Source organism: Salvelinus fontinalis, chromosome 12 (assembly GCF_029448725.1).
Source record: "Salvelinus fontinalis isolate EN_2023a chromosome 12, ASM2944872v1, whole genome shotgun sequence".
Lineage (NCBI taxonomy): Eukaryota > Metazoa > Chordata > Actinopteri > Salmoniformes > Salmonidae > Salvelinus > Salvelinus fontinalis.
The window spans coordinates 58617592-58643449 of NC_074676.1; positions in this window are offsets into that span (position 1 = coordinate 58617592).

Sequence of the window (25858 nt, forward strand, 5' to 3'; positions counted from 1 at the left end):
CTATTATCCCTTATGGCTCGAATCTGATTGTGGTAGTGGGGTTGTGGATGTCTAGTCTCCCTTATGGCTCTAATCTGATAGTGGTAGTTGGGTGGTAGATGTCTAGTCTCCCTTATGGCTCTAATCTGATAGTGGTAGATGTCTAGACTCCCTTATTGCTATAATCTGATAGTGGTTGTGGGGTGGTAGATGTCTAGTCTACTTTATGGCTCTAATCTGATAGTGGTAGTTGGGTGGTAGATGTCTAGACTCCCTTATGGCTCTAATCTGATAGTGGTAGTGGGGTGATAGATGTCTAGTCTCCCTTATTGCTCTAATCGGATAGTGGTAGTGGGGTGCTAAATGTCTAGTCTACTTTATGGCTCTACTTTGATAGTGGTAGATGTCTAGTCTCCCTTATTGCTCTAATCTGATAGTGGTAGTGGGGCAGAAGATGTCTAGTCTGCTTTATGGCTCTAATCTGATAGTGGTAGTGGTGTGGTAGATGTCTATTCTCCCTTATGTCTCTAATCTGATAGCTGTAGTGGGGTGGTAGATGTCTAGACTCCCTTATGGCTCTAATCTGATTGTGGGAGTGAGGTGGTAGATGTCTAGTCTCCCTTATGTCTCTAATCTGATAGTGGTAGTGGGGTGGTAGATGTCTAGACTCCCTTATGGCTCTAATCTGATAGTGGTAGTGGGGTGGTAGATGTCTAGACTCCCTAATGGCTCTAATCTGATAGTGGTAGTGGGGTGGTAGATGTCTAGACTCCCTTAATGCTCTAATCTGATAGTGGTAGTGGGGTGGTAGATGTCTAGTCTACCTTATGACTCTAATCTGATAGTTGTAGTGGGGCAGTAGATGTCTAGACTCCCTTATGGATCTAATCTGATAGTGGTAGTGGGGTGGTAGATGTCTAGTCTACTTTATGACTCTAATCTGATAGTGGTAGTTGGGTGGTAGATTTCTATTCTCCCTTATGGCTCTAATCTGATAGTGGTAGTGGGGTGGTGGATGTCTAGTCTCCCTTATGGCTCGAATCTGATTGTGGGAGTGAGGTGGTAGATGTCTAGTCTCCCTTATGTCTCTAATCTGATAGTGGTAGTGGGGTGGTAGATGTCTAGACTCCCTTATGGCTCTAATCTGATAGTGGTAGTGGGGTGGTAGATGTCTAGACTCCCCAATGGCTCTAATCTGATAGTGGTAGTGGGGTGGTAGATGTCTAGACTCCCTTAATGCTCTAATCTGATAGTGGTAGTGGGGTGGTAGATGTCTAGTCTACCTTATGACTCTAATCTGATAGTTGTAGTGGGGCAGTAGATTTCTATTCTCCCTTATGGCTCTAATCTGATAGTGGTAGTGGGATGGTAGATGTCTAGTCTCCCTTATGGCTCGAATCTGATTGTGGGAGTGAGGGGTTAGATGTCTAGTCTCCCTTATGTCTCTAATCTGATAGTGGTAGTGGGGTGGTAGATGTCTAGACTCCCTTATGGCTCTAATCTGATAGTGGTAGTGGGGTGGTAGATGTCTAGACTCCCTAATGGCTCTAATCTGATAGTGGTAGTGGGGTGGTAGATGTCTAGACTCCCTTATGGATCTAATCTGATAGTGGTAGTGGGGTGGTAGATGTCTAGTCTACTTTATGGCTCTAATCTGATAGTGGTAGTTGGGTGGTAGATTTCTATTCTCCCTTATGGCTCTAATCTGATAGTGGTAGTGGGGTGGTAGATGTCTAGTCTCCCTTATGGCTCGAATCTGATTGTGGGAGTGAGGTGGTAGATGTCTAGTCTCCCTTATGTCTCTAATCTGATAGTGGTAGTGGGGTGGTAGATGTCTAGACTCCCTTATGGCTCTATTCTGATAGTGGTAGTGGGGTGGTAGATGTCTAGTCTGCTTTATGGCTCTAATCTGATAGTGGTAGATGTCTAGTCTCCCTTATTGCTCTAATCTAATAGTGGTTGTGGGGTGGTAGATGTCTAGACTCCCTTATGGCTCTAGTCTGATAGTGGTAGTGGGAAAGTAGATGTCTAGTCTCCCTTATGTCTCTAATCTGACAGTGGTAGTGGGGTAGTAGATGTCTATTATCCCTTATGGCTCGAATCTGATTGTGGTAGTGGGGTTGTGGATGTCTAGTCTCCCTTATGGCTCTAATCTGATAGTGGTAGTTGGGTGGTAGATGTCTAGTCTCCCTTATGGCTCTAATCTGATAGTGGTAGATGTCTAGACTCCCTTATTGCTATAATCTGATAGTGGTTGTGGGGTGGTAGATGTCTAGTCTACTTTATGGCTCTAATCTGATAGTGGTAGTTGGGTGGTAGATGTCTAGACTCCCTTATGGCTCTAATCTGATAGTGGTAGTGGGGTGATAGATGTCTAGTCTCCCTTATTGCTCTAATCGGATAGTGGTAGTGGGGTGCTAAATGTCTAGTCTACTTTATGGCTCTACTTTGATAGTGGTAGATGTCTAGTCTCCCTTATTGCTCTAATCTGATAGTGGTAGTGGGGCAGAAGATGTCTAGTCTGCTTTATGGCTCTAACCTGATAGTGGTAGTGGTGTGGTAGATGTCTATTCTCCCTTATGTCTCTAATCTGATAGCTGTAGTGGGGTGGTAGATGTCTAGTCTCCCTTATGGCTCGAATCTGATTGTGGGAGTGAGGTGGTAGATGTCTAGTCTCCCTTATGTCTCTAATCTGATAGTGGTAGTGGGGTGGTAGATGTCTAGACTCCCTAATGGCTCTAATCTGATAGTGGTAGTGGGGTGGTAGATGTCTAGACTCCCTTAATGCTCTAATCTGATAGTGGTAGTGGGGTGGTAGATGTCTAGTCTACCTTATGACTCTAATCTGATAGTTGTAGTGGGGCAGTAGATTTCTATTCTCCCTTATGGCTCTAATCTGATAGTGGTAGTGGGGTGGTAGATGTCTAGTCTCCCTTATGGCTCGAATCTGATTGTGGGAGTGAGTTGGTAGATGTATAGTCTCCCTTATGTCTCTAATCTGATAGTGGTAGTGGGGTGGTAGATGTCTAGACTCCCTTATGGCTCTAATCTGATAGTGGTAGTGGGGTGGTAGATGTCTAGACTCCCTAATGGCTCTAATCTGATAGTGGTAGTGGGGTGGTAGATGTCTAGTCTACTTTATGGCTCTAATCTGATAGTGGTAGTTGGGTGGTAGATTTCTATTCTCCCTTATGGCTCTAATCTGATAGTGGTAGTGGGGTGGTAGATGTCTAGTCTCCCTTATGGCTCGAATCTGATTGTGGGAGTGAGGTGGTAGATGTCTAGTCTCCCTTATGTCTCTAATCTGATAGTGGTAGTGGGGTGGTAGATGTCTAGACTCCCTTATGTCTCTATTCTGATAGTGGTAGTGGGGTGGTAGATGTCTAGTCTGCCTTATGGCTCTAATCTGATAGTGGTAGATGTCTAGTCTCCCTCATTGCTCTAATCTAATAGTGGTTGTGGGGTGGTAGATGTCTAGACTCCCTTATGGCTCTAATCTGATAGTGGTAGTGGGAATGTAGATGTCTAGTCTCCCTTATGTCTCTAATCTGACAGTGGTAGTGGGGTAGTAGATGTCTATTATCCCTTATGGCTCGAATCTGATTGTGGTAGTGGGGTTGTGGATGTCTAGTCTCCCTTATGGCTCTAATCTGATAGTGGTAGTTGGGTGGTAGATGTCTAGTCTCCCTTATGGCTCTAATCTGATAGTGGTAGATGTCTAGACTCCCTTATTGCTATAATCTGATAGTGGTTGTGGGGTGGTAGATGTCTAGTCTACTTTATGGCTCTAATCTGATAGTGGTAGTTGGGTGGTAGATGTCTAGACTCCCTTATGGCTCTAATCTGATAGTGGTAGTGGGGTGATAGATGTCTAGTCTCCCTTATTGCTCTAATCGGATAGTGGTAGTGGGGTGCTAAATGTCTAGTCTACTTTATGGCTCTACTTTGATAGTGGTAGATGTCTAGTCTCCCTTATTGCTCTAATCTGATAGTGGTAGTGGGGCAGAAGATGTCTAGTCTGCTTTATGGCTCTAATCTGATAGTGGTAGTGGTGTGGTAGATGTCTATTCTCCCTTATGTCTCTAATCTGATAGCTGTAGTGGGGTGGTAGATGTCTAGACTCCCTTATGGCTCTAATCTGATTGTGGGAGTGAGGTGGTAGATGTCTAGTCTCCCTTATGTCTCTAATCTGATAGTGGTAGTGGGGTGGTAGATGTCTAGACTCCCTTATGGCTCTAATCTGATAGTGGTAGTGGGGTGGTAGATGTCTAGACTCCCTAATGGCTCTAATCTGATAGTGGTAGTGGGGTGGTAGATGTCTAGACTCCCTTAATGCTCTAATCTGATAGTGGTAGTGGGGTGGTAGATGTCTAGTCTACCTTATGACTCTAATCTGATAGTTGTAGTGGGGCAGTAGATGTCTAGACTCCCTTATGGATCTAATCTGATAGTGGTAGTGGGGTGGTAGATGTCTAGTCTACTTTATGACTCTAATCTGATAGTGGTAGTTGGGTGGTAGATTTCTATTCTCCCTTATGGCTCTAATCTGATAGTGGTAGTGGGGTGGTGGATGTCTAGTCTCCCTTATGGCTCGAATCTGATTGTGGGAGTGAGGTGGTAGATGTCTAGTCTCCCTTATGTCTCTAATCTGATAGTGGTAGTGGGGTGGTAGATGTCTAGACTCCCTTATGGCTCTAATCTGATAGTGGTAGTGGGGTGGTAGATGTCTAGACTCCCCAATGGCTCTAATCTGATAGTGGTAGTGGGGTGGTAGATGTCTAGACTCCCTTAATGCTCTAATCTGATAGTGGTAGTGGGGTGGTAGATGTCTAGTCTACCTTATGACTCTAATCTGATAGTTGTAGTGGGGCAGTAGATTTCTATTCTCCCTTATGGCTCTAATCTGATAGTGGTAGTGGGGTGGTAGATGTCTAGTCTCCCTTATGGCTCGAATCTGATTGTGGGAGTGAGGGGTTAGATGTCTAGTCTCCCTTATGTCTCTAATCTGATAGTGGTAGTGGGATGGTAGATGTCTAGACTCCCTTATGGCTCTAATCTGATAGTGGTAGTGGGGTGGTAGATGTCTAGACTCCCTAATGGCTCTAATCTGATAGTGGTAGAGGGGTGGTAGATGTCTAGACTCCCTTATGGATCTAATCTGATAGTGGTAGTGGGGTGGTAGATGTCTAGTCTACTTTATGGCTCTAATCTGATAGTGGTAGTTGGGTGGTAGATTTCTATTCTCCCTTATGGCTCTAATCTGATAGTGGTAGTGGGGTGGTAGATGTCTAGTCTCCCTTATGGCTCGAATCTGATTGTGGGAGTGAGGTGGTAGATGTCTAGTCTCCCTTATGTCTCTAATCTGATAGTGGTAGTGGGGTGGTAGATGTCTAGACTCCCTTATGGCTCTATTCTGATAGTGGTAGTGGGGTGGTAGATGTCTAGTCTGCTTTATGGCTCTAATCTGATAGTGGTAGATGTCTAGTCTCCCTTATTGCTCTAATCTAATAGTGGTTGTGGGGTGGTAGATGTCTAGACTCCCTTATGGCTCTAGTCTGATAGTGGTAGTGGGAAAGTAGATGTCTAGTCTCCCTTATGTCTCTAATCTGACAGTGGTAGTGGGGTAGTAGATGTCTATTATCCCTTATGGCTCTAATCTGATAGTGGTAGTGGGGTTGTGGATGTCTAGTCTCCCTTATGGCTCTAATCTGATAGTGGTAGTGGGGTGGTAGATGTCTAGACTCCCTAATGGCTCTAATCTGATAGTGGTAGTGGGGTGGTAGATGTCTAGACTCCCTTAATGCTCTAATCTGATAGTGGTAGTGGGGTGGTAGATGTCTAGTCTACCTTATGACTCTAATCTGATAGTTGTAGTGGGGCAGTAGATTTCTATTCTCCCTTATGGCTCTAATCTGATAGTGGTAGTGGGGTGGTAGATGTCTAGTCTCCCTTATGGCTCGAATCTGATTGTGGGAGTGAGGTGGTAGATGTCTAGTCTCCCTTATGTCTCTAATCTGATAGTGGTAGTGGGGTGGTAGATGTCTAGACTCCCTTATGGCTCGAATCTGATAGTGGTAGTGGGGTGGTAGATGTCTAGACTCCCTAATGGCTCTAATCTGATAGTGGTAGTGGGGTGGTAGATGTCTAGACTCCCTTATGGATCTAATCTGATAGTGGTAGTGGGGTGGTAGATGTCTAGTCTACTTTATGGCTCTAATCTGATAGTGGTAGTTGGGTGGTAGATTTCTATTCTCCCTTATGGCTCTAATCTGATAGTGGTAGTGGGGTGGTAGATGTCTAGCCTCCCTTATGGATCGAATCTGATTTTGGGAGTGAGGTGGTAGATGTCTAGTCTCCCTTATGTCTCTAATCTGATAGTGGTAGTGGGGTGGTAGATGTCTAGACTCCCTTATGGCTCTATTCTGATAGTGGTAGTGGGGTGGTAGATGTCTAGTCTGCTTTATGGCTCTAATCTGATAGTGGTAGATGTCTAGTCTCCCTTATTGCTCTAATCTGATAGTGGTAGTGGGGTGGTAGATGTCTAGACTCCCTTATGGCTCTATTCTGATAGTGGTAGTGGGGTGGTAGATGTCTAGTCTGCTTTATGGCTCTAATCTGATAGTGGTAGATGTCTAGTCTCCCTTATTGCTCTAATCTGATAGTGGTAGTTGGGTGGTAGATTTCTATTCTCCCTTATGGCTCTAATCTGATAGTGGTAGTGGGGTGGTAGATGTCTAGTCTCCCTTATGGCTCGAATCTGATTGTGGGAGTGAGGTGGTAGATGTCTAGTCTCCCTTATGTCTCTAATCTGATAGTGGTAGTGGGGTGGTAGATGTCTAGACTCCCTTATGGCTCTATTCTGATAGTGGTAGTGGGGTGGTAGTTGTCTAGTCTGCTTTATGGCTCTAATCTGATAGTGGTAGATGTCTAGTCTCCCTTATTGCTCTAATCTAATAGTGGTTGTGGGGTGGTAGATGTCTAGACTCCCTTATGGCTCTAGTCTGATAGTGGTAGTGGGAAAGTAGATGTCTAGTCTCCCTTATGTCTCTAATCTGACAGTGGTAGTGGGGTAGTAGATGTCTATTATCCCTTATGGCTCTAATCTGATAGTGGTAGTGGGGTTGTGGATGTCTAGTCTCCCTTATGGCTCTAATCTGATAGTGGTAGTGGGGTGGTAGATGTCTAGACTCCCTAATGGCTCTAATCTGATAGTGGTAGTGGGGTGGTAGATGTCTAGACTCCCTTAATGCTCTAATCTGATAGTGGTAGTGGGGTGGTAGATGTCTAGTCTACCTTATGACTCTAATCTGATAGTTGTAGTGGGGCAGTAGATTTCTATTCTCCCTTATGGCTCTAATCTGATAGTGGTAGTGGGGTGGTAGATGTCTAGTCTCCCTTATGGCTCGAATCTGATTGTGGGAGTGAGGTGGTAGATGTCTAGTCTCCCTTATGTCTCTAATCTGATAGTGGTAGTGGGGTGGTAGATGTCTAGACTCCCTTATGGCTCGAATCTGATAGTGGTAGTGGGGTGGTAGATGTCTAGACTCCCTAATGGCTCTAATCTGATAGTGGTAGTGGGGTGGTAGATGTCTAGACTCCCTTATGGATCTAATCTGATAGTGGTAGTGGGGTGGTAGATGTCTAGTCTACTTTATGGCTCTAATCTGATAGTGGTAGTTGGGTGGTAGATTTCTATTCTCCCTTATGGCTCTAATCTGATAGTGGTAGTGGGGTGGTAGATGTCTAGCCTCCCTTATGGATCGAATCTGATTGTGGGAGTGAGGTGGTAGATGTCTAGTCTCCCTTATGTCTCTAATCTGATAGTGGTAGTGGGGTGGTAGATGTCTAGACTCCCTTATGGCTCTATTCTGATAGTGGTAGTGGGGTGGTAGATGTCTAGTCTGCTTTATGGCTCTAATCTGATAGTGGTAGATGTCTAGTCTCCCTTATTGCTCTAATCTGATAGTGGTAGTGGGGTGGTAGATGTCTAGACTCCCTTATGGCTCTATTCTGATAGTGGTAGTGGGGTGGTAGATGTCTAGTCTGCTTTATGGCTCTAATCTGATAGTGGTAGATGTCTAGTCTCCCTTATTGCTCTAATCTAATAGTGGTTGTGGGGTGGTAGATGTCTAGACTCCCTTATGGCTCTAGTCTGATAGTGGTAGTGGGAAAGTAGATGTCTAGTCTCCCTTATGTCTCTAATCTGACAGTGGTAGTGGGGTAGTAGATGTCTATTTTCCCTTATGGCTCTAATCTGATAGTGGTAGTGGGGTTGTGGATGTCTAGTCTCCCTTATGGCTCTAATCTGAGAGTGGTAGTTGGGTGGTAGATGTCTAGTCTCCCTTTTTGCTCTAATCTAATAGTGGTTGTGGGGTGGTAGATGTCTAGACTCCCTTATGACTCTAATCTGATAGTTGTAGTGGGGCAGTAGATTTCTATTCTCCCTTATGGCTCTAATCTGATAGTGGTAGTGGGGTGGTAGATGTCTAGTCTCCCGTATGGCTCAAATCTGATTGTGGGAGTGAGGTGGTAGATGTCTAGTCTCCCTTATGTCTCTAATCTGATAGTGGTAGTGGGGTGGTAGATGTCTAGACTCCCTTATAGCTCTAATCTGATAGTGGTAGTGGGGTGGTAGATGTCTAGACTCCCTAATGGCTCTAATCTGATTGTTGCGTCAAAACAGAACGCTCAAAACATGAGCACAATGGCAGCTCTTCCTTTAAAGACCTCCAGGCCTCAAGAGGGCAGATAACCCAAAAAACACGGGTGGAACTAAAAAAATTGAGCCAGGATTTCTGGAGGGACTACTTTTACATGCGCACCTGTCAGATAAGCATGGGTATAAAATGTTTGGTCCTCAACATACACACAGCTCATTGTTCAACCCTAAAGACGCAACTGGTATGTAATGTTTGGAATTATTTATTATGTTGCATCCAGTGCTTAGCACAATTTACATGTTTAACTCTGGTAGGAGTGTTGACTTTTGGTGTGGATATTTTCTGACTGCAGAAGTAATTGCTAGAAGTGCTAGATTAAATTGTTTAAATGTTTACTTTATTCAAAACCATGCTTTGTTGCTGTGTCATGCATTGTTTAGTGTAAAATAATGCATGTTTATTCTCTGTTTGTTTAAGGTTATCAACCTATTCCTATTCCTAGTGCTATTCCTAGTGCTAGTGCTATTCCTATTGCTAGTGCTATTCCTATTCCCTATTCCTCTGTGATTCAACTACTCTATTCAACAAATCAACTATTTCAACATATTCAACAAATGGCATCAAAACCATAATAAAACACTGGAAAGGAATTGAGTTGTCCCTTTGCATCCTTCACGGGTTGAGCAAGCCGTTTTCAAGTTTGGGCAGAGCTGAAAATAATTATAACACCTAGACAACTTGACAGTTGATAACCACGGTGGCAGTGAAGACAAAAGGATTAACGGCCTGAAGTCAGGAAAGCTGTCGTCGCAGAGAGGAGTATTGGCTTACATCTCAAAATGGCGGAGGAAGCTCTTGGGAAAACAGTGAAGGAGCTGAAGCAAGAAAGAACTTTGGCTAAGAGTGCTTTTACCAAGCAAGCAAACTTCCTTAGCAGAGGTGCAAAACACATGACTAAGAGCGAACTGCGAGAGGAGTTCAAGAAGCTCACGTCGGAGGCAAGGAAGGTCAGTGAGACAAATGATGAATACAGGGCTGGACTTCTGGCAGACATTGAAGCTGGAACCGATGAGGGTGAAGAAGCTGACCTGAGCAAGCAGCAGCAGACTGAACTTGAGAAGACATTCCAAGAATGCGAAGTACGATTGGATGAGGTCAGGGGGATGATCCAGTCCAACCTATGGCCTAGATACGGGGTGGACGAGGTGAAGTCTGCAATCAAAGAAGCGGAGACCGCCTGTGATGGAGTTGCTCAAATACCTGTTATTGCTGTAAATAGAGATGGCTTCGAGCTACGGTGGGATGGTGCGAAGGCACAAGTCCAAGATGCAATCACAAGCCTAGCAGAGTGGGAGATGTGGATTCCAGTAGCAGAAAAAGAATGGCTGGAAGCCAGAGTAAAGGATCTGAAAGCATTCAGAAACAACCTTGAAGCAAGGAGGGCAGAATTTCTCACAGCGCAAAGAATTGCGGATGAGGATAAAGACAGAGGGAGAGTGCTGCAGATGCCCATGCCAGCTCCACATCCGACACTGAGAATGAAACCAACCTGTTTACCCAGGTTCAGTGGGTATAAAAGGAATTTCCATCGATGGAGGAGAGACTGGGAGAGTCTACAGAAGCAGGGGGAACCAACAGGCTCAGTCGAAGTAAAGAAAATCGGTGGTAGATTTCTATTCTCCCTTATGGCTCTAATCTGATAGTGGTAGTGGGTTGGTAGATGTCTAGTCTCCCTTATGGCTCGAATCTGATTGTGGGAGTGAGGTGGTAGATGTCTAGTCTCCCTTATGTCTCTAATCTGATAGTGGTAGTGGGGTGGTAGATGTCTAGACTCCCTTATGGCTCTATTCTGATAGTGGTAGTGGGGTGGTAGATGTCTAGTCTGCCTTATGGCTCTAATCTGATAGTGGTAGATGTCTAGTCTCCCTCATTGCTCTAATCTAATAGTGGTTGTGGGGTGGTAGATGTCTAGACTCCCTTATGGCTCTAATCTGATAGTGGTAGTGGGAATGTAGATGTCTAGTCTCCCTTATGTCTCTAATCTGACAGTGGTAGTGGGGTAGTAGATGTCTATTATTCCTTATGGCTCGAATCTGATTGTGGTAGTGGGGTTGTGGATGTCTAGTCTCCCTTATGGCTCTAATCTGATAGTGGTAGTTGGGTGGTAGATGTCTAGTCTCCCTTATGGCTCTAATCTGATAGTGGTAGATGTCTAGACTCCCTTATTGCTATAATCTGATAGTGGTTGTGGGGTGGTAGATGTCTAGTCTACTTTATGGCTCTAATCTGATAGTGGTAGTTGGGTGGTAGATGTCTAGACTCCCTTATGGCTCTAATCTGATAGTGGTAGTGGGGTGATAGATGTCTAGTCTCCCTTATTGCTCTAATCGGATAGTGGTAGTGGGGTGCTAAATGTCTAGTCTACTTTATGGCTCTACTTTGATAGTGGTAGATGTCTAGTCTCCCTTATTGCTCTAATCTGATAGTGGTAGTGGGGCAGAAGATGTCTAGTCTGCTTTATGGCTCTAACCTGATAGTGGTAGTGGTGTGGTAGATGTCTATTCTCCCTTATGTCTCTAATCTGATAGCTGTAGTGGGGTGGTAGATGTCTAGACTCCCTTATGGCTCTAATCTGATTGTGGGAGTGAGGTGGTAGATGTCTAGTCTCCCTTATGTCTCTAATCTGATAGTGGTAGTGGGGTGGTAGATGTCTAGACTCCCTTATGGCTCTAATCTGATAGTGGTAGTGGGGTGGTAGATGTCTAGACTCCCTAATGGCTCTAATCTGATAGTGGTAGTGGGGTGGTAGATGTCTAGACTCCCTTAATGCTCTAATCTGATGGTGGTAGTGGGGTGGTAGATGTCTAGTCTCCCTTATGGCTCTAATCTGATAGTGGTAGTGGGATGGTAGATGTCTACTCTCCCTTATGGCTCTAATCTGATGTCTATTCTCCCTTATGGCTCTAATCTGATAGTGGTAGTGGGGTGGTAGATGTCTATTCTCCCTTATGGCTCTAATCTGATAGTGGTAGATGTCTAGTCTCCCTTATGGCTCTAATCTGATAGTGTTAGAGGGGCGGTAGATGTATAGTCTCCCTTATGGCTCTAATCTGATAGTGGTAGTGGGGTGGTAGATGTCTAGTCTCCCTTATGGCTCTAATCTGATAGTGTTAGAGGGGCGGTAGATGTCTAGTCTACTTTATGCATCTAATCTGATAGTGGTAGTGGGGCAGTAGATGTCTAGACTCCCTTATGGCTCTAATCTGATAGTGGTATTGGGGCCGTAGATGTCTAGACTCCCTTATGGCTCTAATCTGATAGTGGTAGTTGGGTGGTAGATGTCATTTCTTCCTTATGGCTCTAATCTGATAGTGGTAGTGGGGTGGTAGATGTCTAGTCTCCCTTATGGCTCTAATCTGATAGTGGTAGATGTCTAGTCTCCCTTATTGCTCTATTCTGATAGTGGTTGTGAGGTGGTAGATGTCTACTCTCCCTTATGTCTCTAATCTGATATTGGTAGTTGGGTGGTAGATGTATAGTCTCCCTTATGGCTCTAATCTGATAGTGGTAGTGGGGTGGTAGATGTCTAGTCTCCCTTATGGCTCTAATCTGATAGTGGTAGTGGGGCAGTAGATGTCTAGACTCCCAAATGGCTCTAATCTGATAGTGGTAGATGTCTAGTCTCCCTAATTGCTCTAATCTGATAGTGGTTGTGGGGTGGAGATGTCTAGTCCACTTTATGGCTCTAATCTGGTAGTGGTAGTTGGGTGGTAGATGTATAGACTCCCTTATGGCTCTAATCTGATAGTGGTAGTGGGGTGGTCGATGTCTAGACTCCCTTATTGCTCTAATCTGATAGTGGTATTGGGGTGGTAGATGTCTAGACTCCCTTACGGCTCTAATCTGATAGTGGTAGTGGGGTGGTAGATGTCTAGTCTCCCTTATGACTCTAATCTGATCATGGTAGTGGGGCAGTAGATGTCTAGACTCCCTTATGGCTCTAATCTGATAGTTGTAGTGGGGCAGTAGATGTCTAGTCTCCCTTATGGCTCTAATCTGATAGTGGTAGTGGGATGGTAGATGTCTACTCTCCCTTATGGCTCTAATCTGATGTCTATTCTCCCTTATGGCTCTAATCTGATAGTGGTAGTGGGGTGGTAGATGTCTATTCTCCCTTATGGCTCTAATCTGATAGTGGTAGATGTCTAGTCTCCCTTATGGCTCTAATCTGATAGTGTTAGAGGGGCGGTAGATGTCTAGTCTACTTTATGCATCTAATCTGATAGTGGTAGTGGGGCAGTAGATGTCTAGACTCCCTTATGGCTCTAATCTGATAGTGGTATTGGGGCCGTAGATGTCTAGACTCCCTTATGGCTCTAATCTGATAGTGGTTGTTGGGTGGTAGATGTCTATTCTCCCTTATGGCTCTAATCTGATAGTAGTAGTGGGGTGGTAGATGTCTAGACTCCCTTAAGGCTCTAATCTGATAGTGGTAGTGGGGTAGTAGATGTCTATTCTCCCTTATGGCTCTAATCTGATAGTGGTAGTGGGGCAGTAGATGTCTAGACTCCCTTATGGCTCTAATCTTATAGTGGTAGTGGGGTGGTAGATGTCTAGTCTACCTTATGACTCTAATCTGAAAATGGTAGTGGGGCAGTAGATGTCTAGACTCCCTTATGGCTCTAATCTGATAGTGGTAGTGGGGCAGTAGATGTCTAGTCTCCCTTATGGCTCTAATCCGATAGTGGTAGTGGGATGGTAGATGTCTACTCTCCCTTATGGCTCTAATCTGATGTCTATTCTCCCTTATGGCTCTAATCTGATAGTTGTAGTGGGTTGGTAGATGTCTAGTCTCCCTTATGTCTCTAATCTGATATTGGTAGTTGGGTGGTAGATGTATAGTCTCCCTTATGGCTCTAATCTGATAGTGGTAGTGGGGTGGTAGATGTCTAGTCTCCCTTATGGCTCTAATCTGATAGTGTTAGAGGGGCGGCAGATGTCTAGTCTACTTTATGCATCTAATCTGATAGTGGTAGTGGGGCAGTAGATGTCTAGACTCCCTTATGGCTCTAATCTGATAGTGGTATTGGGGCCGTAGATGTCTAGACTCCCTTATGGCTCTAATCTGATAGTGGTAGTTGGGTGGTAGATGTCATTTCTTCCTTATGGCTCTAATCTGATAGTGGTAGTGGGGTGGTAGATGTCTAGTCTCCCTTATGGCTCTAATCTGATAGTGGTAGATGTCTAGTCTCCCTTATTGCTCTATTCTGATAGTGGTTGTGAGGTGGTAGATGTCTACTCTCCCTTATGTCTCTAATCTGATATTGGTAGTTGGGTGGTAGATGTATAGTCTCCCTTATGGCTCTAATCTGATAGTGGTAGTGGGGTGGTAGATGTCTAGTCTCCCTTATGGCTCTAATCTGATAGTGGTAGTGGGGCAGTAGATGTCTAGACTCCCAAATGGCTCTAATCTGATAGTGGTAGATGTCTAGTCTCCCTAATTGCTCTAATCTGATAGTGGTTGTGGGGTGGAGATGTCTAGTCCACTTTATGGCTCTAATCTGATAGTGGTAGTTGGGTGGTAGATGTATATTCTCCCTTATGGCTCTAATCTGTTAGTGGTAGTGGGGTGGTCGATGTCTAGACTCCCTTATTGCTCTAATCTGATAGTGGTATTGGGGTGGTAGATGTCTAGACTCCCTTACGGCTCTAATCTGATAGTGGTAGTGGGGTGGTAGATGTCTAGTCTCCCTTATGACTCTAATCTGATCATGGTAGTGGGGCAGTAGATGTCTAGACTCCCTTATGGCTCTAATCTGATAGTTGTAGTGGGGCAGTAGATGTCTAGTCTCCCTTATGGCTCTAATCTGATAGTGGTAGTGGGATGGTAGATGTCTACTCTCCCTTATGGCTCTAATCTGATAGTGGTAGTGGGGTGGTAGATGTCTATTCTCCCTTATGGCTCTAATCTGATAGTGGTAGATGTCTAGTCTCCCTTATGGCTCTAATCTGATAGTGTTAGAGGGGCGGTAGATGTCTAGTCTCCCTTATGGCTCTAATCTGATAGTGTTAGAGGGGCGGTAGATGTCTAGTCTACTTTATGCATCTAATCTGATAGTGGTAGTGGGGCAGTAGATGTCTAGACTCCCTTATGGCTCTAATCTGATAGTGGTATTGGGGCCGTAGATGTCTAGACTCCCTTATGGCTCTAATCTGATAGTGGTTGTTGGGTGGTAGATGTCTATTCTCCCTTATGGCTCTAATCTGATAGTAGTAGTGGGGTGGTAGATGTCTAGACTCCCTTAAGGCTCTAATCTGATAGTGGTAGTGGGGTAGTAGATGTCTATTCTCCCTTATGGCTCTAATCTGATAGTAGTAGTGGGGTGGTAGATGTCTAGACTCCCTTACGGCTCTAATCTGATAGTGGTAGTGAGGAAGTAGATGTCTAGACTCCCTTATGGCTCTAATCTTATAGTGGTAGTGGGGTGGTAGATGTCTAGTCTACCTTATGACTCTAATCTGAAAATGGTAGTGGGGCAGTAGATGTCTAGACTCCCTTATGGCTCTAATCTGATAGTGGTAGTGGGGCAGTAGATGTCTAGTCTCCCTTATGGCTCTAATCCGATAGTGGTAGTGGGATGGTAGATGTCTAGTCTCCCTTATGTCTCTAATCTGATATTGGTAGTTGGGTGGTAGATGTATAGTCTCCCTTATGGCTCTAATCTGATAGTGGTAGTGGGGTGGTTGATGTCTAGTCTCCCTTATGGCTCTAATCTGATAGTGTTAGAGGGGCGGTAGATGTCTAGTCTACTTTATGCATCTAATCTGATAGTGGTAGTGGGGCAGTAGATGTCTAGACTCCCTTATGGCTCTAATCTGATAGTGGTATTGGGGCCGTAGATGTCTAGACTCCCTTATGGCTCTAATCTGATAGTGGTAGTTGGGTGGTAGATGTAATTTCTTCCTTATGGCTCTAATCTGATAGTGGTAGTGGGGTGGTAGATGTCTAGTCTCCCTTATGGCTCTAATCTGATGGTGGTAGATGTCTAGTCTCCCTTATTGCTCTATTCTGATAGTGGTTGTGAGGTGGTAGATGTCTACTCTCCCTTATGTCTCTAATCTGATATTGGTAGTTGGGTGGTAGATGTCTAGACTCCCTTATGACTCTAATCTGATGTCTTGTCTCCTTTATAGCTCTAATCTGATAGTGGTAGTTGGGTGGTAGATGTCTAGTCTCCCTTATGAATCTTATCTGATAGTGGTATTGGGGCAGTAGATGTCTAGACTCCCTTATGGCTCTAATCTTATAGTGGTAGTGGGGTGGTAGATGTCTAGTCTACCTTATGACTCTAATCTGATAATGGTAGTGGGGCAGTAGATGTCTAGACTCCCTTATGGCTCTAATCTGATAGTGGTAGTGGGGCAGTAGATGTCTATTCTCCTTTATAGCTCTAATCTGATAGTTGTAGTTGGTTGGTAGATGTCTAGTCTCCCTTATGTCTCTAATCTGCTAGTGGTAGTTGGGTGGTAGATGTATAGTCTCCCTTATGTATCTAATCTGATAGTGGTAGTGGGGTGGTAGATTTCTAGTCTCCCTTATGTATCTAATCTGATAGTGGTAGTGGGGTAGTAGATGTCTATTCTCCCTTATGGCTCTAATCTGATAGTAGTAGTGGGGTGGTAGATGTCTAGACTCCCTTACGGCTCTAATCTGATAGTGGTAGTGAGGAAGTAGATGTCTAGACTCCCTTATGGCTTTAATCTGATAGTGGTAGTGGGGTGGTAGATGTCTAGTCTCCCTTATGGCTCTAATCTGATAATGGTAGTGGGGTGGTAGATGTCTAGTCTCCCTTATGAATCTTATCTGATAGTGGTAGTGGGGCAGTAGATGTCTAGACTCCCTTAGTGCTCTAATCTTATAGTGGTATTTGGGTGGTAGATGTCTAGTCTACCTTATGACTCTAATCTGAAAATGGTAGTGGGGCAGTAGATGTCTAGACTCCCTTATGGCTCTAATCTGATAGTGGTAGTGGGGCAGTAGATGTCTAGTCTCCCTTATGGCTCTAATCCGATAGTGGTAGTGGGATGGTAGATGTCTACTCTCCCTTATGGCTCTAATCTGATGTCTATTCTCCCTTATGGCTCTAATCTGATAGTTGTAGTGGGTTGGTAGATGTCTAGTCTCCCTTATGTCTCTAATCTGATATTGGTAGTTGGGTGGTACATTTACATTTACATTTAAGTCATTTAGCAGACGCTCTTATCCAGAGCGACTTACAAATTGGTGCATTCACCTAATGACATCCAGTGGAGCAGCCACTTTACAATAGTGCATCTAAATCTTTTAAGGGGGGGGGGGGGGGGGCAGAAGGATTGCTTTATCCTATCCTAGGTATTCCTTGAAGAGGTGGGGTTTCAGGTGTCTCCGGAAGGTGGTGATTGACTCCGCTGGTAGATGTATAGTCTCCCTTATGGCTCTAATCTGATAGTGGTAGTGGGGTGGTAGATGTCTAGTCTCCCTTATGGCTCTAATCTGATAGTGTTAGAGGGGCGGTAGATGTCTAGTCTACTTTATGCATCTAATCTGATAGTGGTAGTGGGGCAGTAGATGTCTAGACTCCCTTATGGCTCTAATCTGATAGTGGTATTGGGGCCGTAGATGTCTAGACTCCCTTATGGCTCTAATCTGATAGTGGTAGTTGGGTGGTAGATGTCATTTCTTCCTTATGGCTCTAATCTGATAGTGGTAGTGGGGTGGTAGATGTCTAGTCTCCCTTATGGCTCTAATCTGATAGTGGTAGTGGGGTGGTAGATGTCTAGTCTCCCTTATGGCTCTAATCTGATAGTGGTAGTGGGGCAGTAGATGTCTAGACTCCCAAATGGCTCTAATCTGATAGTGGTAGATGTCTAGTCTCCCTAATTGCTCTAATCTGATAGTGGTTGTGGGGTGGAGATGTCTAGTCCACTTTATGGCTCTAATCTGATAGTGGTAGTTGGGTGGTAGATGTATATTCTCCCTTATGGCTCTAATCTGATAGTGGTAGTGGGGTGGTAGATGTCTAGTCTCCCTTATGGCTCTTATCTGATAGTGGTAGTGGGGTAGTAGATGTCTAGTCTCCCTTATGGCTCTAATCTGATAGTGGTAGTGGTGTGGTCGATGTCTAGACTCCCTTATGGCTCTAATCTGATAGTGGTATTGGGGTGGTAGATGTCTAGACTCCCTTACGGCTCTAATCTGATAGTGGTAGTGGGGTGGTAGATGTCTAGTCTCCCTTATGACTCTAATCTGATCATGGTAGTGGGGCAGTAGATGTCTAGACTCCCTTATGGCTCTAATCTGATAGTGGTAGTGGGGCAGTAGATGTCTAGTCTCCCTTATGGCTCTAATCTGATAGTGGTAGTGGGATGGTAGATGTCTACTCTCCCTTATGGCTCTAATCTGATGTCTATTCTCCCTTATGGCTCTAATCTGATAGTGGTATTGGGGTGGTAGATGTCTATTCTCCCTTATGGCTCTAATCTGATAGTGGTAGATGTCTAGTCTCCCTTATGGCTCTAATCTGATAGTGTTAGAGGGGCGGTAGATGTCTAGTCTCCCTTATGGCTCTAATCTGATAGTGTTAGAGGGGCGGTAGATGTCTAGTCTACTTTATGCATCTAATCTGATAGTGGTAGTGGGGCAGTAGATGTCTAGACTCCCTTATGGCTCTAATCTGATAGTGGTATTGGGGCCGTAGATGTCTAGACTCCCTTATTGCTCTAATCTGATAGTGGTTGTTGGGTGGTAGATGTCTATTCTCCCTTATGGCTCTAATATGATAGTAGTAGTGGGGTGGTAGATGTCTAGACTCCCTTATGGCTTTAATCTGATAGTGGTAGTGGGGTGGTAGATGTCTAGTCTCCCTTATGGCTCTAATCTGATAATGGTAGTGGGGTGGTAGATGTCTAGTCTCCCTTATGAATCTTATCTGATAGTGGTAGTGGGGCAGTAGATGTCTAGACTCCCTTATGGCTCTAATCTTATAGTGGTAGTGGGGTGGTAGATGTCTAGTCTACCTTATGACTCTAATCTGATAATGGTAGTGGGGCAGTAGATGTCTAGACTCCCTTATGGCTCTAATCTGATAGTGGTAGTGGGGCAGTAGATGTCTATTCTCCTTTATAGCTCTAATCTGATAGTTGTAGTTGGTTGGTAGATGTCTAGTCTCCCTTATGTCTCTAATCTGATATTGGTAGTTGGGTGGTAGATGTATAGTCTCCCTTATGGCTCTAATCTGCTAGTGGTAGTTGGGTGGTAGATGTATAGTCTCCCTTATGTATCTAATCTGATAGTGGTAGTGGGGTGGTAGATTTCTAGTCTCCCTTATGTATCTAATCTGATAGTGGTAGTGGGGCAGTAGATGTCTATTCTCCCTTATGGCTCTAATCTGATAGTAGTAGTGGGGTGGTATATGTCTACTCTCCCTTATGGCTCTAATCTGATAGTGGTAGTGGGGTGGTAGATTTCTAGTCTCCCTTATGTCTCTAATCTGATATTGGTAGTTGGGTGGTAGATGTATAGTCTCCCTTATGGCTCTAATCTGATAGTGGTAGTGGGGTGGTAGATGTCTAGTCTCCCTTATGGCTCTAATCTGATAGTAGTAGATGTCTAGTCTCCCTTATTGCTCTATTCTGATAGTGGTTGTGAGGTGGTAGATGTCTACTCTCCCTTATGTCTCTAATCTGATATTGGTAGTTGGGTGGTAGATGTCTAGTCTCCCTTATGGCTCTAATCTGATAGTGGTAGTGGGGCAGTAGATGTCTAGACTCCCAAATGGCTCTAATCTGATAGTGGTAGATGTCTAGTCTCCCTAATTGCTCTAATCTGATAGTGGTTGTGGGTTGGAGATGACTAGTCCACTTTATGGCTCTAATCTGATAGTGGTAGTGGGGTGGTAGATGTCTACTCTCCCTTATGTCTCTAATCTGATATTGGTAGTTGGGTGGTAGATGTATAGTCTCCCTTATGGCTCTAATCTGATAGTGGTAGTGGGGTGGTAGATGTCTAGGCTCCCTTATGTATCTAATCTGAAAGTGGTAGTGGGGTGGTAGATGTCTAGACTCCCTTACGGCTCTAATCTGATAGTGGTAGTGGGGTGGTAGATGTCTAGCCTCCCTTATGACTCTAATCTGATAATTGTAGTGGGGTAGTAGATGTCTAGACTCCCTTATGGCTCTAATCTGATAGTGGTAGTGGGGTGGTAGATTTCTATTCTCCCTTATGGCTCTAATCTGATAGTGGTAGTGGGGTAGTAGATGTCTATTCTCCCTTATGGCTCTAATCTGATAGTAGTAGTGGGGTGGTAGATGTCTAGACTCCCTTACGGCTCTAATCTGATAGTGGTAGTGGGGCAGTAGATGTCTAGACTCCCTTATGGCTTTAATCTGATAGTGGTAGTGTGGTGGTAGATGTCTAGTCTCCCTTATGGATCTAATCTGATAATGGTAGTGGGGTGGTAGATGTCTAGTCTCCCTTATGAATCTTATCTGATAGTGGTAGTGGGGCAGTAGATGTCTAGACTCCCTTATGGCTCTAATCTTATAGTGGTAGTGGGGTGGTAGATGTAAAGTCTCCCTTATGCATCTAATCTGATAGTGGTAGTGGTGCCGTAGATGTCTAGACTCCTTTATGGCTCTAATCTGATAGTGGTATTGGGGCCGGTCTAGACTCCCTTATGGCTCTAATCTGATAGTGGTAGATGTCTAGTCTCCCTTATTGCTCTATTCTGATAGTGGTTGTGAGGTGGTAGATGTCTAGACTCCCTTATGGCTCTAATCTTATAGTGGTAGTGGGGTGGTAGATGTCTAGTCTCCCTTATGCATCTAATCTGATAGTGGTAGTGGGGCCGTAGATGTCTAGACTCCCTTATGGCTCTATTCTGATAGTGGTATTGGGGCCGTAGATGTCTAGACTCCCTTATGGCTCTAATCTGATAGTGGTAGATGTCTAGTCTCCCTTATGGCTCTAATCTGATAGTGGGAGATGTATAGTCTCCCTTATGGCTCTAGTCTGATAGTGGTTGTGGGGTGGAGATGTCTAGTCCACTTTATGGCTCTAATCTGATAGTGGTAGTTGGGTGGTAGATGTCTATTTTCCCTTATGGCTCTAATCTGATAGTGGTAGTGGGGTGGTAGATGTCTAGTCTCCCTTATGGCTCTAATCTGATAGTGGTAGATGTCTAGTCTCCCTTATTGCTCTAATCTGATAGTGGTTGTGGGGTGGAGATGTCTAGTCCACTTTATGGCTCTAATCTGATAGTGGTAGTTGGGTGGTAGATGTCTATTCTCCCTTATGGCTCTAATCTGATAGTGGTAGTGGGTTGGTAGATGTCTAGTCTCCCTTATGTCTCTAATCTGATATTGGTAGTTGGGTGGTAGATGTATAGTCTCCCTTATGGCTCTAATCTGATAGTGGTAGTGGGGTGGTAGATGTCTAGTCTCCCTTATGGCTCTAATCTGATAGTGTTAGAGGGGCGGTAGATGTCTATTCTCCCTTATGGGTCTAATCTGATAGTGGTAGTGGGGTGGTAGATGTCTAGTCTCCCTTATGGCTCTAATCCGATAGTGGTAGTGGGGTGGTAGATGTCTACTCTCCCTTATGGCTCTAATCTGATGTCTAGTCTCCCTTATGGCTCTAATCTGATAGTGGTAGTGGTGTGGTAGATGTCTAGTCTCCCTTATGTATCTAATCTGATAGTGGTAGTGGGGTGGTAGATTTCTAGTCTCCCTTATGTATCTAATCTGATAGTGGTAGTGGGGTAGTAGATGTCTATTCTCCCTTATGGCTCTAATCTGATAGTAGTAGTGGGGTGGGAGATGTCTAGTCTCCCTTATTGCTCTAATCTGATAGTGGTTGTGGGGTGGTAGATGTCTATTCTCCCTTATGGCTCTAATCTGATAGTAGTAGTGTGTGGTAGATGTCTAGACTCCCTTACGGCTCTAATCTGATAGTGGTAGTGGGGCAGTAGATGTCTAGACTCCCTTATGGCTTTAATCTGATAGTGGTAGTGGGGCAGTAGATGTCTAGACTCCCTTATGGCTCTAATCTTATAGTGGTAGTGGGGTGGTAGATATCTAGTCTACCTTATGACTCTAATCTGATAATGGAAGTGGGGCAGTAGATGTCTAGACTCCCTTTTGGCTCTAATCTGATAGTGGTAGTGGGGCAGTAGATGTCTAGTCTCCCTTATGTCTCTAATCTGATATTGGTAGTTGGTGGTAGATGTCTAGTCTCCCTTATGGCTCTAATCTGATAGTGGTAGATGTCTAGTCTCCCTTATGGCTCTAATCTGATAGTGTTAGAGGGGCGGTAGATGTCTAGTCTCCCTTATGGCTCTAATCTGATAGTGGTAGATGTCTAGTCTCCCTTATGGCTCTAATCTGATAGTGTTAGAGGGGCGGTAGATGTCTAGTCTCCCTTATGGCTCTAATCTGATAGTGGTAAATGTCTAGTCTCCCTTATTGCTCTAATCTGATAGTGGTTGTGGGGTGGTAGATGTTTAGTCTCCCTTATGGCTCTAATCTGTTAGTGGTAGTGGGGTGGTAGATGTCTAGTCTCCCTTATGGCTCTAATCTGATAGTGGTAGATGTCTAGTCTCCCTTATTGCTCTAATCTGATAGTGGTTGTGGGGTGGAGATGTCTAGTCCACTTTATGGCTCTAATCTCATAGTGGTAGTTGGGTGGTAGATGTCTATTCTCCCTTATGGCTCTAATCTGATAGTGGTATTGGGGCCGTAGATGTCTAGTCTCCCTTATGGCTCTAATCTGATAGTGGTTGTGGGGTGGAGATGTCTATTCTCCCTTATGGCTCTAATCTGATAGTGGTAGTGGGGTGGTAGATGTCTAGACTCCCTTATGGCTCTAATCTGGTAGTGGTAGATGTCTAGTCTCCCTTATTGCTCTAATCTGATATTGGTAGTGGGATGGTAGATGTCTACTCTCCCTTATGGCTCTAATCTGATAGTGGTAGTGGGGTGGTAGATGTATATTCTCCCTTATGGCTCTAATCTGATAGTGGTAGTTGGGTGGTAGATGTATATTCTCCCTTATGGCTCTAATCTGATAGTGGTAGTGGGGTGGTAGATGTCTAGTCTCCCTTATGGCTCTTATCTGATAGTGGTAGTGGGGTAGTAGATGTCTAGTCTCCCTTATGGCTCTAATCTGATAGTGGTAGTGGTGTGGTCGATGTCTAGACTCCCTTATGGCTCTAATCTGATAGTGGTATTGGGGCAGTAGATGTCTAGACTCCCTTATGGCTCTAATCTGATAGTGGTAGTGGGGTGGTAGATGTCTAGTCTCCCTTATGGCTCTTATCTGATAGTGGTAGTGGGGTAGTAGATGTCTATTCTACCTTATGGCTCTTATCTGATAGTGTTAGTGGGGTAGTAGATGTCTATTCTCCCTTATGGCTCTAATCTGATAGTGGTAGTGGGGCGGTAGATGTCTAGACTCCCTAATGGCTCTAATCTGATAGTGGTAGTGGGGCGGAAGATGTCTAGTCTCCCTTATGACTCTAATCTGATAATTGTAGTGGGGTAGTAGATGTCTAGACTCCCTTATGGCTCTAATCTGATAGTGGTAGTGGGGTGGTAGATTTCTATTCTCCCTTATGGCTCTAATCTGATAGTGGTAGTGGGGTGGTAGATGTCTACTCTCCCTTATGTCTCTAATCTGATATTGGTATTTGGGTGGTAGATGTAAAGTCTCCCTTATGGCTCTAATCTGATAGTGGTAGTGGGGTGGTAGATGTCTAGTCTCCCTTATGGCTCTAATCTGATAGTGGTGGTGGGGCAGTAGATGTCTAGACTCCCAAATGGCTCTAATCTGATAGTGGTAGTCGTGTGGTAGATGTCTAGACTCCCTTATGGCTCTAATCTGATAATGATAGTGGGGTGGTAGATGTCTAGTCTCCCTTATGGCTCTAATCTGATAGTGATAGATGTCCAGTCTCCCTTATTGCTCTAATCTGATAGTGGAAGTTGGGTGGTAGATGTCTAGTCTCCCTTATGGGTCTAATCTGATAGTGGTAGTGGGGTGGTAGATGTCTAGTCTCCCTTATGGCTCTAATCCGATAGTGGTAGTGGGGTGGTAGAAGTCTATTCTCCCTTATGGCTCTAATCTGATGTCTAGTCTACTTTAGAGCTCTAATCTGATAGTGGAAGTGGGTTGGTAGATGTCTAGTCTCCCTTATGTCTCTAATCTGATATTGGTAGCTGGGTGGTAGAAGTCTATTCTCCCTTATGGCTCTACTCTGATAGTGGTAGTGGGGTGGTAGATGTCTAGACTCCCTTATGGCTCTAATCTGGTAGTGGTAGATGTCTAGTCTCCCTTATTGCTCTAATCTGATAGTGGTAGTGGGATGGTAGATGTCTACTCTCCCTTATGGCTCTAATCTGATAGTGGTAGTGGGGTGGTAGATGTCTAGTCTCCCTTATGGCTCTTATCTGATAGTGGCAGTGGGGTGGTAGATGTATATTCTCCCTTATGGCTCTAATCTGATAGTGGTAGTGGGGTTGTAGATGTCTAGTCTCCCTTATGGCTCTAATCTGATAGTAGTAGTGGTGTGGTCGATGTCTAGACTCCCTTATGGCTCTAATCTGATAGTGCTAGTGGGGTGGTAGATGTCTACTCTGCTTTATGGCTCTAATCTGATGTCTAGTCTTCTTTATAGCTCTAATCTGATAGTGGTAGTGGGTTGGTAGATGCCTAGTCTCCGTTATGTCTCTAATCTGAAAGTGGTAGTGGGGTAGTAGATGTCTATTCTCCCTTATGGCTCTAATCTGATAGTGGTAGTGGGGTGGTAGATGTCTACTCTCCTTTATGGCTCTAATCTGATGTCTAGTCTCCTTTATAGCTCTAATCTGAGAGTGGTAGGGGGTTGGTAGATGTCTAGTCTCCCGTATGGCTCTAAACTGATAGTGGTAGTGGGGTGGTAGATGTCTACTCTGCTTTATGGCTCTAATCTGATGTCTAGTCTTCTTTGTAGCTCTAATCTGATAGGTGTAGTGGGTTGGTAGATGCCTAGTCTCCGTTATATCTCTAATCTGATAGTGGTAGTGGGGTAGTAGATGTCTATTCTCCTTTATGGCTCTAATCTGATAGTGGTAGTGGGGTGGTAGATGTCTACTCTCCATTATGGCTCTAATCTGATAGTGGTAGTGGGGTGGTACATGTCTAGTCTTCTTTATGGCTCTACTTTGATAGTGGTAGATGTCTAATCTCCTTTATTGCTCTAATCTGATAGTGGTAGTGGGGTGGTAGATGTCTAGTCTCCTTTATAGCTCTAATCTGATAGTGGTATTGGGGTGGTAGATGTCTGGTCTCCCTTATGGCTCCAATCTGATAGTGGTAGTGGGTTGGTAGATGTCTAGTCTCCCTGATGTCTCTAATCTGATAGTGGTAGTGGGGTGGTAGATGTCTAGTCTCCCTGATGTCTCTAATCTGATAGTGGTAGTGGGGTGGTAGATGTCTAGTCTCCCTTATGGCTCTAATCTGATAGTGGTAGTGGGGTGGTAGATTTCTATTCTCCCTTATGGCTCTAATCTGATAGTGGTAGTGGGGTGGTAGATGTCTAGACTCTCTTATGGCTCTAATCTGATAGTGGTAGTGGGACAGTAGATGTCTAGTCTCCCTTATGGCTCTAATCTTATAATGGTAGTGGGGCAGTAGATGTCTAGACTCCCTTATGGCACTAATCTGTTAGTGGTATTGGGGCATTAGATGTCTAGTCTCCCTTATGGGTCTTATCTGATAGTGGTAGTGGGGTGGTAGAAGTCTACTCTCCCTTATGGCTCTAATCTGTTGTCTAGTCTCCTTTATAGCTCTAATCTGATAGTGGAATTGGGTTGGTAGATGTCTAGTCTCCCTTATGGCTCTAATCTGATAGTGGCAGTGGGGCAGAAGATGTCTAGTCTCCCTTATGGCTCTAATCCGATAGTGGTAGTGGGGTGGTAGAAGTCTATTCTCCCTTATGGCTCTAATCTGATGTCTAGTCTACTTTAGAACTCTAATCTGATAGTGGAAGTGGGTTGGTAGATGTCTAGTCTCCCTTATGGCTCTAATCTAATAGTGGTTGTGGGGTGGAAGATGTCTATTCTCCCTTATGGCTCTAATCTGATGTCTAGGCTCCTTTATAGCTCAAATTTGACAGTGGTAGTTGGGTGGTAGATGTCTATTCTCC